Genomic DNA, 16,857 nt, shown 5'->3' with positions numbered 1-16,857 from the left:
GCAGGCAAACAGTAGCTTGGTCAACACTTGTGTGGAGCTGTGTGATTCAATTGTCAGAGAGCATATTTTAACTCCCTATTTTCCAGAGCTATGCCAATAGCCATTGGATTGTGAGTTCTCTGTCCCAAGGGAGATTGCACCGGAGGCAGACATTTTGGTGGATTCCAGAGGGTCTGAAGAAGCTTTTGAGAGAGATCCTGAAGGGGTGGCTCAGGTTTTCCCCAACCAAGTGAGGTAGGGGAGGTTTATGGTAGCCCAGATAGGTCCCAGTGTAATGGGAGGGGTGTAGTGTTCCATGTCCTGTCTCAGAGAAGGAGTGGGACTGGGCTGTTTTCCAAGGCACCCAAGACTCAGACCCAGGGCCTGCTTGGTTCCATGAGTGAACACCAGGAGTGTGCCTAGTCTGTACTGGGAGGCCATCCCCTGAGAGGGACCCCAATGTTTCAGGTTAATTGGGGGACTGCAGTAACAAGCATTCCACCAGTTCTGGTATCGGGCAGCACTGCTCCAGTTTGAAGGACTGACCATGGTGAGGCCACTTCTGGCATGTGGGGTCTTAATGCTCTGTCAGGTGGACAGGAGGCTGAAGTCCTGCCAAAGGTAGACTCCTGCATAACTCATGAGGAGTGTGTTTCCCTTGGGGGTATCGGTGTACTCCCACAGAGGTCCCCGATTGCTGGGCACAGGTCTATGCTAAGGGCACAGACACTGCGTTGGAGGGCCAGGTTCAGGGTGTCCGCCTAACCTTGAGGAAGGGGTGATTGCTAGCAGTGCCCCTACTGGTTTGTGTTTTGGGGGTACCGCTCCAGGTGGGAGGGTGCAGAGTCCTAGGCAGGAGGTAGGGAGAAGGTAGCCTCACCCCTGACCCCTGTCCAGCCTAAGGGTACAGACCCTAAGCTGGTGTACCAGTTGCAGGATAACACCACTGAACTGGTGGGACAAATTTGTGGGACACCTGCCACAGGTGCCCAAACAATTCTGGAGTCCGGGTGTACCCTTCCCAGTTGGAAGGTGCAGAACCCCAGGGAGGAAGACAGGGCGTGGGAGAGCCCATCCCAGTCATGTGTCCAGCCTCAGGGTACAGACCTGTGCTGATGTACCACTTTCAGGATAGTACCCCGGAACTGGTGGGAGAATTGTGCACATTACCTACTGCAGGTGTCCTGACAATTCTGAAATCTAGGCCAACTGCTCCCGGTGGGGGTGGGGGGGGTGCAGAGGCCCAGGGGGGAGCACAGGGCGTGGGAGAGCCCACCTCAGTCTCTTGTCCATCCGCAGAGTAAAGACACTGGGTTCGTGGGCCAGTGTCAGGATGCCATACCTGACTTGGCAGGAGGCAGAGTGGACAAAGTGTGCCAGTCACTTGGGGCTACACTCCCCACTCTCTGACACCACAGAGGTTATAGAGGCCTGAAATTCATGTGGCCTGGCTCTAGTCACTGACAGATGTCAGTGGCCACTGTGGCTGACTGTCCTGGTGGACAGAGTTGCCCCTGGGGTGGGGACAAGAGTCACACCCCAGGGGTGGACTGGGCCACACCACTGTGTTGGCCATGTAAGTACTGTCTGCCTGTTGGGACACATCTGTGAGCAAAGTAAGTTTAGGCGCAGCACAGATGTGGTCCACTGGTGAGGAGAAGAGTTCCCATGGGTCAGCTAGTGGGCCCTGAGAATATGGCTTGAGGGATTCCACTGGGTTCAGGAAAGTGTAGAATGGGAATAGACCCCTTCCACGGGCCAATAGGCCAGGTTCCATGCTCTATTGCCCCACACAGGGAAGCTCATCAATGTATGGATTGGTCTACCCTGGCTTTCGGCTGGAAGGGGGTTGTGTTAGACTTGGCGTTTTTTGCAGACTTATCCCCAAACATTTTGCATCTTCCTCCTGTTTTTTCCTGACCTGTTGTTGTTTGTTTTAGGACTATGGGCACTTTACCACCACTGATCAGTGATAAAGTGCATCTCTGTGTAAATTGTTTGTTTGAAAATGGCACTTTTAGAAAGTGGGCGATTTCTTTTTTAACCATTCTGTGTGCCACTGCCTGGTTGTGTATTGACTGTCTGGTTTTGGAGTTTCAGGGGCTGAGAATGGTCATTCACTGTAGACAGCCACTGGTAGGGGCTTGATGTGTGCCAGCCCTTCCTGGATTACTCAGAGCTGGGCTGAATAGACATTGACTGAAATTAGAGTAGTGGAAGGAGATTTCCTTGCACCTGAATGGGGCCTGTCTCCTGTGCACAATGCTGTCTGTACCCCCTGTGGTCATACTGCACCAGTGAGGACAGAACTGGTTTGGACAGGGCTCAGAGACTCTTGACCAAAGAGAACAAAGACATTTTGGGGTATGAGTATTAAACCTGAAACCCCAGAATGTTTGGTCACTTCTGGACTCAAGAGGAACATTTGCCAAGGAGAAGAGCTGAAGAGTGGTGAGGCAGAATACTGCCCCGTTGCTATGTCCTGTATTGGGTTGGCCTGCAGTTGATGTTTCTGCCAAGGAAAGGACAAAGACTGGACCTTTGCTGTGGACCTGCTTGAAGAAGGTCTCCAAGGGCCTGTGTGTGCTGACCTCCTGTTCTGAAGTCTCAGGGCAACAAAGATTTCACCAGCAGCTCCCCTGAACTCTGCTGCTAGGAGTTCTGACCTGCCAGGAGGTGCTGCTGGGAGGTGGAAGAAACCTAGGGAACTGAACAAATCAATGCATCACATTTCTTGCTGCTGTTTCTCTGACGCAGCACCACTGTGTGAGAAGAATCTCCATGCATAGTCGTGCTGCTGCCGAAACTGACCCAGTGCCTGTCGCCGCTGTAAGAACCAACGCATCAAGGGATCACAGCTGAAGAAACCGACACAGTGCCGCTTGATGCTGCCTCATCGATCGGCGGCGCATCCCGGATTTCCATGTACCGTACCTGTGCAGCAAGTTTTGACAACACATCACCCGTGGACCAGAACTGTCTTAGATTTGACGTATCACTCCCCCCTACAGACTGGATTTGACGCAACACTTCTACTGTGTGCAGCAGAAGTGTTGATTTGCCTCCCCATGGTCTCAGGAACTGAAGCCTCTCTTTGTTTCTCGAAGCTTCCCATCTCTGCGGCAGTTTGGCCTTGTGAATTTTGACGCATCTATGGGTACTTGCTTGAAACATTTTCAAAGTCATATTCTTCTTACATGCATGTTGGATTCTTGTCGTTTTGGTCTTGTTGAGTTTAGATAAAGACACTTTATTTTTCTAAACTTGTGTGGTGTCCATTTGTGGTGTTATCACTGTGTTACTGTGTGTTTTGAGTACAACTATTTTACACATTGCATTTGGGATAAGTCTGTCTGCTCGTGCCAAGCTACCCAGGGAGTGAGCAGGGGTTATCTAAAGTGTGTATCACCCTTACCCTGACAAGAAGCAAGGGTCTGTATTTGGACAAAGATATCTACCTCTGCCAACTTGAGACCACATTTCTAACAGAAGGCCATTCAATACCCTTTTCTGTAGGCTTGGAAAATCCAAAGGCTATGGTTGGTGTCCTAAAGATATTGCTTGATCTAATCAGAACTCTAGGAGAAAGAACACTTTAAAAGTTTGAGAAAATAAGAAGTTTTCTCCAAACACCAGGAATTAAGCCTTACTACTGTTAGGAGGAAAGACTGCAGAGTTTCTAAGGTATGGTTTATTTGGCTGTGTTTACCCTAGACAGGCAATGGGCAGCTGTCAGGTTATTTAGGGGATCTAAGATGTATTCTTTTGATAGTCTGACTGCTCATCATTTTAGGTGTTTATATTTGAGAAGATCTATTTTGCATTCTTCCCTCCTTTCTTGGAATGTAGCCCATGTGCTCAACGTGTTACAGGAAAGTCACTAATAATATTGACATTACATCTCTTTTAATTTCCTAACTTTTAAGTATTTTTCTTCTTGATCATTTCTTGAGGGCATATATTGAGGGAGATTTTACCTTTGCTTCTTTTGGAGCATTTCATTGAGATTTGAGGATAAGGTGGTTTTAAGACTTGACCCTTCCTTTTTGCCAAGGTGACCTGACCTTTTCACCAAGTTCAGGAATTTCGTTCTTCCCGTTTTTTCCCTTCTCCCTCTACAGAGCAGGCAGTTTTTTGGCACACTTTAGACCTTCACAGGGACCGTTCTGTCATCTACAGAAGACCTCTTCTTTCCAACAGGTAGTTTCCCTGTTTGCTGATTTTTGGGTTCTCCAATAAAAATCACTAACCTTGAATTTCCACTTTAAGTAGATGGATTAAATATTTTATTTTTTTAGTCTATTTCAAGCCTGGTATCACTTTGCTATTTCCTAGTCATGGTAGATCTACATGAGGCATGTGCTCATATTTAGCAGTATTGAAGACGTTTCCGTTAAGGGCATTTTTGCAGCTCCAACACAGGGCTCCCCGAATAATACATTTCTCATTGTAGACATCATGTAGGAGAAGTATGTTCTTCTTTTAAATAATCTGTGTTGTCTGTGCTAGACTAAAGGTATTGTGTCTTTTTTTGCTGTTCATAAAATATTTGTTTCCCTGGGCGTTGCAGTTTTTGGTGATGTTTTTAGTATCACAATGTTTACTTTCCTTGGGGATATGCTCATTCTGTGAGGATTGGGACGAGGAAGACAGACGAATAAAGTAATGATCGAATGACTTATTGATCAGCTTCATTGTTCTGAATTACAGTCTTCCTCATAACTGTCCTAGTTACCACCCCACCCCTCAACTCTTAAAGGATGTTTTAAATTATATTGTGTAAGGATAGTAAAACAGTGTTAGGAGATATTTTAGTTTTCACACGAAATGTGGGTAGGGTTAGGCCCACCTTTATTGGTCACAGGACAGGAAGTGTGGTAACAACGATAATAATAGAGCCTAAAATAATCTTTTCCCATAAAGGTGAAATCTGTACCCCGAGGAGACGAAAGCTCATGCACAAAGGACTGTGCCGAGGAGGACTGTAACTCAGAGTAGTCACTTTATTAGTTAGTAATCCGAGTATTATTCACATCATACTTGTTTTGAGGCTAAAATAAAGGATTGTAGAAACTCATTATGCTAGGTCGTGCCAATTGACTATATAGTTAATAAAAACCAGTGGGATTATGCATCATTTCAACTTATAAACAGTTCCTTTGTGCCTGCGTGGCCTGTATGGTTGTACATTATTCATGAAAATAATATAATTCGAGCCTTGAAGGGCATCCCTGTTATCTTGCACATCAGACTGTTATCACAAGAAAGTCATTAACCTAGCTCTACCTCCTTCCTGCTGCGCGACTGTGGCAATAATTCCCTACTTCTCCCTGCTAATGTGGCAGCTCAGAGTAATAATCACCATTTCCAGGATTGTAAAGTGTATGCCTACCCTTGGGCAGAGCAGTTTCATAGGTCGTAGAGTACATCCAGCTGAAAATGAGATATGTAGATGGCAGGGATTTCTTCTTTTTTTTTTAGAAACCTTTGCACTTTGTGTGTAAAGCAGAAGAGCTTACTTTGCCATTCTATTAGGAGCTTATTTTGCATTAAAGTACACGATGTCCTGACTAGTTCCTTGCCTCACCTGGGAGAAAGGGAGAGTTAAATCTCACAGCCTGTTCAATCTTTACACTCTGCAACAAGAAATGGGATATACTTAGCTTGGGTTTGACAGATCACCTGAACCCACTGACAGTTCGTGGTAAAATTAAACGACACTTGGGAAAATGTCTCAAACATTATACCATCATGTGATAATTTTAAGGGTTGACTTTTAACATCAAGTGTCTGTAATAAATGCAATGTATAATCAGCATTTTAAATTTATAATGCTATGTCACACGAAATGCGACTAAAGAACTTTCAAAATAGTGTTAAAATGGGAACTTATGTTTTATTTTATTTACTTTGATATTTTTCTACAGCTTTTAAGGAAATGTGGAATAGGTGGGAAACGTCCTATTGGACGAAGCCAACACAGCACCGGCAATAGAACAAACACGGCCTGGGCACGCTTTCATTCGGCCCGAAAGTCATAACAATTACTTGCTTTTAGGGGGGTGCACCGTGCATTGGTGGAAATCTGTTGGATTTGATGCGCAGACTCGAGTTGGAATAGTAAATTAAACGATTCCAACATCCAGCACCCCGAAGGCAAGTTGTTAAAGTGACTTGCATGCTGAACAAATGCGTCCTACAGATGCGTCAGTTCTAATGACGGTGTTCCGAAGGCATGCGTGCCCCAACGCAAGCAGAATACCGTCATACATTCAAATTTAGGAGGTTTGTATGTCTCCTATGATCAGACCCCTAACCAAAGTCACCTTCGGATGGGTCTTAAGAGGGGAAAAGTTGTAGCAGGGTAGAACTCAAGGCTCCCTGGCTTCTAATTCACATATGGCTATGTCAGGCTCCTTCTCAGATTTTTGAAGTTTCAGACACCAGTGTGTAATAACAAAAAAAGAGATTGATGCATTTCCTACTGATCAGGATACCAGGTACTTGCTATAAGACATAACATGCTCGGCCAAGACTGACTCGTCATGGTGAGTTTCTGTTGTTTTAATACAGTTTTGCACTGCAGAGTTGTTGCTTAGTTAAATGAACACTTCAATAACATCCTAAATATTCATGCACATGCTAAAAAGTACAATCAACAATCAGAACATGCATTGCAGCAACATTGAAAATAAGGTAGGAAAATGGGGTATCCGGTTTGTGATCATTTCAGTGATCACAATCACTATGCTGTCCAAAATCAAGTGTTAAAAAACAATAACAATCACAATTCTCTCACAATAATTTAAGACTAGTGTAATCTATTGGGAATGGCACAAACTACCAAACTCTACCTCAAACAATTAAGACTTCCTCTGGAGAGAAAGTGGTCAAAACAGCGATGGTGCAACTGTGTTCACAAAGCTTCGATCACAATCCTCTCTCATAGTAAACTAACGTCCTATGAAATGAGTATGAATAACTGACTCACCCACAAAAGTTTTATGCCATTTATTGTATGGTTCACACTCAATAGCTGATTGAAATCACTAGTAAAATTAAGAACAAAGACACAATATAACAAATGCAGACTGGAGACCTTTCACGAAGATTATGCAAACAAATATCAAAGTTCTCTTTGCTCACATTTAGGAGTTTTTCACTTAACTTCAGAAAAGGTTAGGACTCTTTGGAGAGGGTTTCAATTTAAACAGTACCTTTAAAAAAGACTATCTTGTCAATCAAAGTACTAGCAATCTCAGGTTAATGGCACACTTTTTTAGAAATATATGGACTATGAAAGGGTCCACACAGATTTTTACCCTTGGGCAAAAGTGGGGGATTACACAACAAAGACAAAGGGAAATCGCAAGGACTGCCCTGACTGTTCTCTAGCACTGGATGTGGCTACACATGAAGTCAGAGAGACTGTGGACTTTTGAGCGGCTCAGCATAGTTGAGGATACTTATCTGCCATTGAGGACACTAGTCTTTGTGTGCTCAATGACACACCACATCGAGGAAAAGGGCGAAGCAGCAGTTCCAGAAAACATGAAAGCATGTGCATGTTAGCAAATGGAGAAGGGTGCTTACTAGAGAGTTTTAGCATTCATTTCATATGCAATTGGACATGTTTGAGAAGTCTTCCTCTGATGTTTGGTGAAAGACAGAAGAAAATTCCAAAGACCTCTTGGCTGGGGGGCTCTACACATACCAGTCAGTAGCACCAACAGGCATGTCAGAACAGTTTCAGTAGGGTCTGGACTTTTGACTCTGCCTACAAGAACTGGACAGCTGTGTAATGTTCCCTCTTCACATGTTGCTGGGGGCAATATCATGTGAACAGGAAGTCCATCTGGTGTATCCTGCTCCCAGAGAGTATTTGGTTTGGCCCACATGTGACATGAGGAGTTCCATAAGGGACGGGGGTATGGCCTGCAATGGCAAACACATGCGGCCCGACACACTACACCTCTGTCTTCTGGTGTGATTATTTGACTGCGCGCGGTTCCTGCTCAAACCACAGAGAGTTATGCAGCAGGCCGCCACCTCAGTCAGCAGACCTCTACACTGGCCACAAGATGGACAGAATCCCCTTGCTGAAGTGACAATGGCCCAGAGCCCAGATGGACCCAAATTGTGGTGGCCACCTAGCTTCATACCGCCAGTGGTGCTTGTGCCACATGTGAATGGCACCCCTTCTCCCCCCTCAGCCACAGGTGCAGCAGAGGACTGCTTAAGTATGGTCAGTGCTTTTGCTATGCCTGAGGTCCACCACAGCAGAAACATCACACCCAACACAGGAGAGAGGCATTAGACTGCTCCCTCAGCTTTCGGTTGGGAGAAAAAGAGGACAACCCAGAACACCTGCACCCTGAAAACACCAGAACAATGGAAGTGAACAGTTCCCTCGAGGACAACCGCAACAGTAACATGGCAAATGTACAGGCTATGGAGTAATTATTCCTTGAGGGAGCTCTAAGTGTCGAGACTGTGTCGAGACTGAGTCGAGCCCATGGAACTGTATTTTGAGGCCACAGAGTTAAAAGTGGAATGGAAAAGAACCCTACTGCTACATCTAGGGGGGCAAACGCATATACACATTTTACAAGGCAATCAATGGTGCGACAACACTCTAGTCACTGCCCTTAAAGCCCATGGCTAACAAAGACTATGAGCTATTCATATTCAGACCGGCTCGCCAAGAAGTGGAGGAGTCACTAGACTGTTTCTATTTTAGGCTAAGGGAGTAAGCCAGCATCTGCAGGTTTGCTGACTCACAAGAGGGCAGATCATACAAAGGTGACCCTTGACAAAGCTCAGAGAGAACATTCTACAAGAGTCAGGAAAGTACCTACAAGACATCCTTACATGGAAAGGTTTAAAGAGCTCTCTAAGGCAAGAGCATTGCATATCGAGTCAGCACTACACCAGACAATCAAAACTGAGCCCACCCATACGGCCCAATCAAGAAAAACACAGGGAAAATGCAAACAAACACTCTATACTGTAAAAATGTGTGGGTACTGTGGAAGTCTTACCCGAAGGCTAAAAAGACTGTTCTTCAAGGGGAGAGAAATGCACGGCACATGGAAAGTGCACTTCACATCTGTTTGCAGGTTGTCAAAAGGGAGAAAAGTAAAAGGAGCTGTAGTAGTAGAAAAAGAAACTGAAGATGAGGGCATGGACGGCAATGTCACAGAATGCATACTACACTCAGAGTTCGCCATCGGCAACACCACTGCCACTCAACAACCATTACCCAAATGTCACTTACGAGTCACCATAGACACTGGTGCCTCCGTTGATACAATGGCAGCAGACCTGTACCGATCCATGCCCAAACCACTCTCACTGACCCAAGACAAAATCTGAGTCCTTGTATATGGACAGGATCAACCCCTGCCTATGCTAGACATCTTCAATACCTAGATTTCCCACTGAGACTCCAGTTAGACACAATGGTCTACATCACCATAGAAGATCAAGTTATGCTCGACAGCAGCAGAACAGCTGAAATTCTAGGCCCGTCACTCTGCCTCGCTTATCACCTATACCCCGGACCGACTTTGTAGCTACTAGGGCCCTTGGCCCATCTCGGCTCCTATCCGCTCTCGCATCTCCTCTTTTGGTCTCACTCCCACCACTCCCCCTCTCTGTCCTCTCTCTACAGCTGACACCTCTCTCACGTCTTGTAGCATTGCTCCCTCATTAACCCCTAAAGCCTTTACAGCCTTCTATCTCAACACCCGGTCCGCTGTTGCCCATGCGCATGAACTCTCGGTTTTGTTGGATCTTCATGCCCCTGATCTTCTCTTCTTAACTGAGACCTGGTTCTGCGATGACTCCCTCCCTGCCCTACTTTCCACCTTACCGGCCACCTACTATGCCCTCAGGGCGGACCGCCCTTCAGGCAGAGCCGGGGGTGGCGTGGCGGTCATCGCACGTACCAATCTTCCCTTTTCAAATTTTATCCCTGCCTGACATTGCGACCACTGAATTCCTGGTGATCCGCACAGTCTCCACCTCTCCCCCCCTGACCTGCTTCCTCACCTACCGTCCCCCTCAGTCCCCTCTACAGTTTCTCCCTGACTTCTTGGAGGTCCTGGCCACCATTACAGTCAACAATTCCTCCATTCTGCTCCTTGGCGATTTTAATTTCTGGCCCTCCGACCCCGCTGAATGTCCATCCTCTAAGGAATTCTCCGAAACCCTTCACTCCCTCAATTTCACTCCCCATGTTCATTCTCCCACCCATATCAAAGGTCATATGCTTGATCAGATCTGGTCCCTGCCCTGCCCTGTGGAATCACTCTCTATTTCTCCTTGTTCCTGGTCCGATCACCACCTGATCTCATTTCTTCTTCCCATCCACCCTCCAGCTAAGCCCCCTCGGCCTAAAAACACCTGGGTCCGATCATGGGGTCGTGTCAACCTGGAGAATCTTTCTTCCCTTCTGGCCTCCTCCCTCCCCTCCCTACAGGGCCTTCCCACCCTTTCCCAGGTCGATGCCATAGATCAGTGGCTCTCCTATGGCCGCGACTCCGTCGCCCCGCTCAAGCGCATCACCTCTAAACGTGACAAGGACGCCAATCGGTGGTTCAATGAAGAGCTTAAGGCCACCAAACTAACAGTACACCGCGCGGAGCGGGCTTGGAGGAGAAACTACTGCCTCACTCTGAAACTGGAATATACCAACACCCTTATCCAGTACAAAAAAGACATCTTGGAGGCCAAAACATCTTATTTCTCCTCCAAAATCCTAGCCGCGGATAACGAGTCCAAGGAGATATTTACCATCGTCCACAACCTGGCGTTCTCGGACAGAACTACTCTTAAACCGGCCCTGACCGAAGAACTCTGCCTCTCTCTCAATAATTATTTTATTCACAAAATCACTACCATCAAGGCCAACATCCCGCCCCCTTCCTCTTCTTTTGTTGACCCCCAATGCCCCCCCCCTAAGGGTGTGCTCACCCCCCTTCCCCCCATCACTCGGGAAAGCTTGATCTCCTTGGTGCCCCTGGTCAAATCCGGCTCTCCGCTTGACCCTTGTCCTGCTCACATTCTCCGCCATATCTTTGTTTCCTGCCCTGACCCCCCCCTTCACCTCCTTAACAGCTCTCTTGCCCAAGGCTTTGTTCCTAACCCCTTGAAGTCCGCGGTAATTGTGCCTATCTTAAAAAAAAACGGGGCAGATCCTTCTGTCCCTGCCAATTTCCGTCCTATCTCCCTCCTGCCATTCTTGGCCAAGGTGCTCGAGCGCCATGTCACCTGCGCTCTGAGCTCCTTTGTGGAGAAGCATGGTGCTCTTGCCCCCCGTCAAGCCGGTTTCCGCCCCGCACACTCTACGGAGTCCGTTGTCATGTCGGTCCTGGACACCCTCAGGGAGGGCATGGACACCAATCAGCACCAGGCCCTTGTGCTCCTCGATCTCTCAGCCGCCTTTGATACGGTGGATCACACCATCTTACTTTCCCGTATCGGGGCGGCGGGGATCGGGGGGACCGCCCTGGTCTGGTTATCCTCCTTCCTGAGGCCTGGGTAACTTCACGGCGGACGTCCGGAAAGTTCAGTGCGGGGTTCCCCAAGGTTCCTCTCTCTCTCCCCTCTTGTTTAATCTGTATATTGCTCCTCTAATTTTCTCTCTTCAACAGATGGAGGTCGCCGTATTTAATTATGCGGACGACCTCCAGCTTGTCTTCAATCTATCTTCTCCCTCCTCTGTCCTAAACTTTCAATCTGTTATGCTTCACATCAGGGACTGGATGAGCCACAATCACCTCAAACTCAACCCTGACAAGACCGAGTTGGTGTTGACGGGTGGTTCATCCAGCCCCTGGTCCCCTCTCTATTGGCCCCCCTCTCTCGGCCCTTCTCCTGTTCCCTCTTCCTCAGTCAAAACACTAGGCATAAAACTTAACTCTCAACTCACCCTTCACTCCCAGGTTAGCTCTGTGGTATCTTCTTCTTTCCTTTCACTGCGCACTATACGCAGGGTGTCTCGTTTCTTCACCTTCTCTGCTCTCAAACTTATCATTCTGGCCATGGTGGTATCCCGCCTGGACTATGGCAACGCCCTGTATGCCGGCATCCCTGCATACAGCCTGCGTCGCCTTCAACAGATACAAAACCAGGCGGCCCGCCTGGCCTTCAAACTCCCAAAATTCCACCACTCTACCCCACTTCTGAAATCTTTACACTGGCTCCCCGTGCGAGCCAGAATTCAATTCAAGCTTGCATCCATCACTTTCCGGGCCCGACTTGGCCTGGCACCAGCGTTCATCTCCTCTGAGATCGTCTCATATGTTCCCACTAGGGAACTTCGTTCGTCTTCCCAGTCCCTCCTCACCATCCCACGCTATCGGAGAAAGAAGTGGGGAGGCTCTAAATTCGCCACCCTTGCCCCTACCCTCTGGAACTCCCTTCCCCTTGAACTCCGTACCATCACCCTCTACCCACAATTCCGTAAACAACTCAAGACCTATTTATTCACGAAGTCTTTCGAATAACATTCCTCTTGCCTTCCCAGCTCTTTAACCTTGGATCCTGTTAGTAATAGCGCCAAGAAACCGCTGGTATACGTGCGCTCTATAAGAAATTTTACATTCAAATTCAAATTCAAATTCAAATTCTAGTCACGTTTGCCTTTGGAATATTCACAGAGAATTTAGCCCATATCCTGTCAAAATTTTCAAGCCTAGTCGAAAGGATTGGGTGCATGAAGAACAAGATAGTCTGGCTACACTTCGACAAATCGATACAGCCGGTAGTGCTTCAACACAGCCAGATCACATTCCACCTATGATCCAAAGTAGAGAACAAATGAGACAAGAAAATGGAGGTCATTGAGAAGGTCATCAGCCCTACTCCATCGGTGTCACCTATCATTGTGCAGAAACCTCCAAAGCAACTCAGAGAAGTCTGTCTGAATGGACACAAGGCTGTTCAACATCCCATTTCACAGGGAATGCGACTTCAGCCCCACCATCAACGAAATAAATGAAGAGCATAATGGTGCCTGCTGTCTCTAAAAGGTAAACCAACAGTCAGGGTGTCACCAACTTATCCTTCATCTCGAGACAAAGCAGATCACAAACTTCTTTATGCCTGTGGGGCTCTGAAGATACCGCCACCTCAATTTTCAGAACTCCAGCTTGGCAAAAGTATTTCAAACCTCCATACAAGAAATCCTAGCTATCTGGCCAGGGGTTGTCAACATCAGTGATGACATTCTCGTCTATGCTCGGTCGGTCAAGGAAAACCTTGACAGACTCTAAGTAGTACTGCAAAGAATCTGAGAGGCAGGGCTTTCCCTGCATTGAGACAAATGTGAATTCATGAAGCAAAGTGTCAGCTTCTTCAGATACACCTTTTCCGGGGATGGAGTGACCCTTGACCCCAAAAAGGTGCAGGATGCCAAGGAATTTCCACCCCCATCCAATGTGCCACAGCTGAGAAGCTTCCCGGGCATGGTTAACTTCTGTGGCCATTTTATACCTGATCTAAACAACCTCACGCAACCGTTTGAGACCTCACAAAAGCCGTAATCACATTCACACGGGGCGAAAACGAAGCCGGGGTATTTTAGGTGATGAACAAGGCTCTAGCAACTGACACCATGTTTGCATATTTTCATCTCTTGAAACCCATGACCTTTGTGTCGATGCCAACCCTAAAGGGTTAGGCGCTGGTCTCACCTAGCAGTAAACAAGCAGAGAATTGTCTCCAATGGCATATGTCAGTAAATCCTTAACTCCCATAAAGAAGAGGTACTCCCAAATAGAAAAGTAGGCTTACTGGCACTTCCACCTCTAGCAAACCCATTTGTGGTGACCATTGACCAAAAGCCACTGATCCCGCTCTTCAGGAGCACCTCTTCCAAGTCGCTGCCCATATAGAACAGTGAATGCTACAGCTCCAAAAGTATGACTGTCTAGTGCAATGCTGACCTGGGGTTAATAACATGGCAGATTACTTTTCCCATCACCCAAGAGAGGTGACATGAGAGGAAGAGATAGCCAGAAGACCAGATGAGTATGTCAGGCTTGTGGTGACACAAAAGGTTGCCTGGTAAGGGGGCCTTGCCTATTTATAACCTCCAGGTTCAGAGAGCACATGGGGTGACAGAAACACACAAGACATCAAGGAGTGAAGAAAACAATGACTCAGGAGCAAGGTACAGTTCCCACTCATGCATTAGATTATGAAAACCCCCATACGTTTGGTCCAATGATGCTAGTAGTAGGGCCCCCTGATCCACCGGCAGCTGTGATTAGTGACCAAGGCTCTAGCGAACTGTAGTTGTGTGCCATTCTTGTCTTTAGCTGCCTTCCTGATGGCAGGTAATCCGTGGTCCTAATAGACGACTATAGAAAATACCCAGAAGTGGAAACCAGGACCTCTCAAACCACCAGCAAGATACTGTCTAAACTTTAGAAGATGATGGCCATCCATAGAATTTTGAGGGGACTCTTGACCAATATTGTCCCCCTTCCATGGCCAAGAATTTGCAACATACCCAAAACAGTTGGAACATCAAGCATAAGATGGTGATCGCATGGTAGATAAAAGCCAATGTGAAAGCAAAGCGGGTTATGTGAACGCTCAACAAAGTGGTCTGCATCACCCATGCCATCCATCAAAATCTCAAGTGGGCCATATCTGCCTTCTTAACCGAGTACCACCAGACCCCGCCCTTCACCATGGGGCAGGCCTCATTACAAGTCATAATGGGTCTGGTTCATAGCAGACTCCATTCTTCCCAGTGGCAGCTTACCCTCTATCAATGATCACCTGAGGCTGCAGAAAAGGGCAGTGACCAACCCAGGAGCAAGCATCTGGCGGGGCAACAGGGAGTCAGGCCTTCAGCCACGAGACCGAATTGTCAACAAGCACAGATATCCAGGAAGCAAGTTCTGACTCCCATTTGAACCAGACCTGTTGGTCGTAGTCTGGCGGCAAAGCACCATGGTCACTTTTAAACGTGCGCGCTTGTATTTGTCCCCACACAATCGTATGCTTATCACCTGATTTACTCAGCGCTTAACGCATCCTAACATATGTGCATTTCCCCGGTCCACCACCGATTCTTCGGATTGAGTGTAGGGAAATCTTGGCACAACAGGAAGTGATTGCTACTTCCGGCACACCCAGGCAAGTCAGCTGACCAGCAACTGACCTTCCCCATCTACTTAATTAGGATGCCATCCACATCACGCAGCGGGTGCACCACCAGTGGGCCAAAGGCAAGCCCGTCTGCACCCGTCTGTACCCGGACGGGGTCAGGGGCCACAACCCCTGCCCGTTTCCATCCACATGTTAGAAGTTACAGCTTTCAAGTCCTTAATCTTAAAGGAGCGACTGCTGCAAGCTGCCAGGACTCTTGGAATGTAGCAGCCAAACACCTGCCTACACTGTCGGTTCCACTTCCAGACTAAATTTACTGAACTCGACCCCCACATTAAGAACATTCAGCAAAGTATGTACCTTTTAAATTGTAGGTCCCTCTCCAAACACTCCTAGAAAAACTTAAACTAGATACTCTCTTCTTGACAGAGACCTGGCTCAAAGCAGAATCAGAACCAGATCTTATCCAAGCCCTCCCTCACGGATATCACTTCCACCAAGAGGACCACAAAACGGGTAGAGGAGGAGGCCTAGCGATTATTTTGTAGGACCGCTTCAACTGCTGATGTCTCCCTAACCCGGTACCAGACTGCAAAAGTCTATCTTTCGCCATTGATTTTCCTCCCACTAGTACCTTCTCTGGATACTCATCTACTGCCCACCTGGGGCCCTTGGACAGTTTCTTAATGCCCTCCCCTCTATCATAGCAAATCTGGCATGCGCTCCTGCAAACTTTTCGGTATTAGGGGATCTTAACCTCCACCCTGATGATGCCTCTGATCACATCGCCAAGGAACTGACTATGAGCCTTTCCGCACTGCAACTTAAACAGTTACTATGTGAACCCACCCACGTCAAAGGCCACTTACTTGACCCTGTTTTCAGTAAGCATGGTCGGAAAATCTGTTACGCTCACTGATTTTGCGGATTTTCGGGAAATTCGCAATCCGCGAGATTTGCGAATTTCTTGCAAAATCCGCAAATTCGCACGCAGCGGATTTTTTTTGTGGCGCGCGGCGTTGGTGATACAATTTTTGCGGCGCGCGGCGTTTATCATCGTTTGCCGGGTTGTTTTTCTCGATAGTTTGCGAGTGCTGCGCCATTTTGGATCTTGCTGTGTGATCCCGCGGGATTTGGCGAGCGCGATTACGTCATCGCGGCTTGCGAGCGAGAGTTTGTCAACGCGAGTACAGCGAGATCACGTCTCGCGGTACTTCGCAATTGCGAGATTTGAGATGCGGCGAGCAGCAAGAATCTCGCACAAACGAAAATATAAAATTTGCAATTCTGCACAAGAAATCCACCAGCAAGCAGCATAAACCTTCTTGAAATGATGATTTTTATCTGAATAACTCCTTAGGTTGACATTTGCCTGCACTTTTTTAGCGAGGAGTCCATTTTGGGGAGGGGGAGGGGGGTGGGAGGAAGGAAGTGCCCCACAGTCTTCAACTTCCTGTTCCTGTCCAGCAGGCTCCTCCCAGTGCTTTGTCCATCTCCTGGTCACTTTTCATTTGGATCTGGAGCTGGAAGGAATACTTTTTGTGGATGCTGCTGGATATTTGGATTTGAGGCCTTTTTGACTTTCTTTGGATCATTGTTGGATTAGAAATTTTACAAGTAAGTTTGTTTGGGGCATTACAGTTGCTGCAACAACATTTTTGGAATTTTCGATTTTTGGGCTGTTTTGGGGCCTTTTGCCCAGGGGTACTCTGTCGTGGGTGGACTGAGTCTTTCTGAGGGGTCTCTTTA

Source organism: Lissotriton vulgaris, chromosome 4_1 (assembly GCF_964263255.1).
Source record: "Lissotriton vulgaris chromosome 4_1, aLisVul1.2, whole genome shotgun sequence".
NCBI classification, from domain to species: Eukaryota; Metazoa; Chordata; class Amphibia; order Caudata; family Salamandridae; genus Lissotriton; species Lissotriton vulgaris.
The sequence above is the reverse complement of the archived record's forward strand: the minus strand, read 5'-3'. Positions refer to the sequence as shown.